Source organism: Brassica oleracea, chromosome C9 (assembly GCF_000695525.1).
Source record: "Brassica oleracea var. oleracea cultivar TO1000 chromosome C9, BOL, whole genome shotgun sequence".
Lineage (NCBI taxonomy): Eukaryota > Viridiplantae > Streptophyta > Magnoliopsida > Brassicales > Brassicaceae > Brassica > Brassica oleracea.
The window spans coordinates 23,185,309-23,188,632 of NC_027756.1; the positions used below are offsets into that span (position 1 = coordinate 23,185,309).

Genomic DNA, 3,324 nt, shown 5'->3' on the forward strand with positions numbered 1-3,324 from the left:
TTATATTTTCGAATTTAAATTTCAAAATTTTTATTTTTTTTTAAAAAATAATTTTTTTTACATTTCGAGGAAATAAACCCTCGGAATATTCCGAGGAACGGGGTCCCTCGGAATTTTCCGAGGGACACGTTCCTCGGAATTTTCCGAGGAACAGTTCGTCGGAACTTCCGAGGATTGGACCATCGGAAAGTCCATCGAAATATCCCGAGGAAGTTCTCCCTCGGTATATTCCGAGGAGCTTTCCGACGAAGTGGTGGTCTTCGGAATTTCCTCGGAAATTTGTTTCCTTAGAATTCTGTCGGAAAATTCCGAGGGATTTCCGAGGAAAAATGAATTTCTGAGGAGTTATTTCTGAGGACTTGTTTCGTCGGTATGTCGTAGGAATAACGTTATTCCGACGACATACCGACGATTTTTTCCCTCAGTATGTCGTTGTTTTCTTGTAGTGGCTGGTTTCATTTTACCTTCTTGATTCTTCTATGCAGACTGACGATGCTTCCAATAATCAAAGACTAAACAACAAAGAGCTCTTAGTTCAAAACATAGACTATGCAGTGAATCTAGCCCTCATCTACATTTTGTCATTATCCATTTTTCCAGGGTTCTTATATGAGAACACGGGACATCATGGGCTAGGCTCTTGGTATGCCCTTGTCCTAGTAGCGATGTACAATTGTGGGAACTTGGTTGGGAGGTATACGCCGCTGGTGGAATGGCTCAAGATTGAGAACAGAAAAGGGCTCACCATTGCAACTTTGTCACGTTTTTTCCTCATCCCGGCGTTCTACTTCTCTGCGAAGTTTGGTGATCAAGGATGGATGATTATGCTCGTTACTTTTTTGGGATTGACAACAGGACATCTCAATGTTTGCATTCTCATCACTGCTCCTAAAGGCTACAAGGTACTCCATTTTAACCTTTTTCTGAATAGAGATTATTGATTTGATTTTTTTTATCTTTCTTAGCGTATTTTAACGAAAACAAAACATGTTACTGTATGATATTAATGTTAACAACATTATCTTTGAATATGTATATACGCAAAAAATAGCATTGTTTGAGATTTAAACAGTGGACAATCAGTCTTCACATTTGGTCTGATTTTCTTAAAGAAAATTTGGTTTTATTTTTGTGAAGGGTCCAGAAAAGAATGCGTTAGGGAACTTGCTGGTGGTTTTCTTAACAGGAGGAATAGTTGCAGGAACTTCGTTGGGTTGGCTATGGCTTATTGGTAAGAAGAATGCCTTCTGATTAGTCATCATTTCTTCAAACCAATTATTCACTTAACTAATTGGAGATTATTCTCCTTTTTCTTTATTCGCCAAGATCATTATTATTTGCTTGTAATCTTGCCAAGTGTTCTTAGCTTAAGTATGTAAACCGTATGATATTTAATTACATATCCTATAAATGGTGTGTTAAAGAATAATTGTTCCTTTTTGTTAATAACATTTTCTCGCAATATCCGCCATAAAGAAGTAGCTGAAAATAATAAAAAAATGACAAAACAAACCATAACACATGTGGAACCAGTGGTGGACCTGCGTTATTATGACCGGAGGTCATTTGTCCCGGCTAAATTTTTTTTAGTCAGTTAATTTTTAATATATAATTAGTTCAAACTTAATAAAGATATTTTCGACTAACTCAAAATTAATAATAATGTCTTCGTCCCTATCACTAGTAAAAAAAACACATAGCAACGAAACTGCCACGATGAGTTTGTAGCAAATCAAAAAAAGATACGAAATTGCAACGCATTTGCTACGAAAACAGGAAACGTGGCAAAAATCGTAGCAAACCTTGCTACGTTTTTGCTACGAAAACAAAACGTGGCAAGTTTTTGCTACAAAATTGCTACGAAAATGAACGTAGCAACTAGCTACGATTTCATACCGTATCAAATTCGTAGCAACCCACCGAAAAATACGTCCCACCAGTCAAATCCTGAGCAAGTGGCAGCGATAAAAACAAAAAAACAATAAGCAACGTGAATTTTTCGTCGCTTACTCTAAAGTAATGTCCCCTCAATCCGACAATGTGCAGGGTAAATAATGCTAGATATTTTGGAGCTTGCCACGATTATGGATCGTAGCAAATTTTGTAGCTATTTTCGTAGCAAAACGTGGCAAGAAACGTAGCAAGAAACGTAGCAATGTCATAGCAAAATCGTGGCATTATTTTTTCTAGTGTCTCGCCATCTTTACCGAGTCGGATTCAAGAGTAATTACTACTTATCGTCAAGCCATGGAGAAAATTACTATGACGTTGGCGGATCATCAGCAGGAGGTCCATTTATGGGAGAAGAGACATTAGATACGGAAGAAGAGACATATCAAGAGAACTTTCCTGATATTATGGGTGGAGGCACTGGATCAACTCATGTATTGGAGAATGTGATGGAAGCACCCGATGAGGAGCAATATGAAGATGGCGTGTTTCAAGCATTTGAAGCCGCTAATCAACCATTATATGAAGGATGTTCTGAAGGTATTTCTCAATTATACTTGGCGTCGCGTTTAATGAAAGTAAAAACCGATCATAATTTGTCAGAGTCATGTTTGGATGAGATATCACAAACTTTCAGAGATGTTCTGCCACAACCAAATCAAGCTCCTGCATCATATTATGAGACGAAGAAGTTGACAAAGGAGCTTGGTCTCCCTGTTGTGAAGATTGATATTTGCGAGGATAAGTGCATGTTATTTTGGAAGGAAGATCAAGACTTGTTGGTGTGTCGGTTTTGTGGGAAAGATAGATATAACCAGAACCGTGGAAAGGGAAAAATCGGCCAAAACAAAGAAAGTTTTACATGCCTATTACGGAGAGGTTGAAGCGGTTGTACCAAGTTGAGGCGACAGCATCACAAATGCGATGGCACGCGGAACAGGAGTCGCCCGAAGGAGAAATGCATCACCCTTCTGATGGAGGAGCTTGGAAGCATTTTAACAAGGTATATCCTAATTTCACTGCAGAAAGTCGGAATATATATCTTGGATTAGCAACAAATGGATTTAATCCAGTTGGTATGAGTGGTGAAGCCCACTCGGTCTGGCCCGTAATCGTAACTCCATATAACTTACCTCCTGGTATGTGTATGAAAAGAGAATATTTCTTTCTATCAGTCTTAGTGCCCGGACCAAGACATCCAAAGAAGAGCATTGATATTTCTCTGCAGCCGCTAATTGAAGAATTACAAAGTTTGTGGAGTCACGGGGCAGAAGCATACGATATCTCTAGAAAGGAAAATTTTACGATGCGGGCCGCATTAATGTGGACCATTAATGATTTTCCGGCGTATGGCATGATGTCAGGTTGGATGAC

The 3,324-nt window shown here is 38.7% G+C and overlaps 1 pseudogene; it reads left to right on the top strand.

Annotated features, from left to right (window-relative positions):
• Positions 1-1,251, top strand: part of LOC106317292 — a 2,970-nt pseudogene extending 1,719 nt beyond the window's left edge.
• The last annotated feature ends 2,073 nt before the right edge of the window (positions 1,252-3,324 follow it).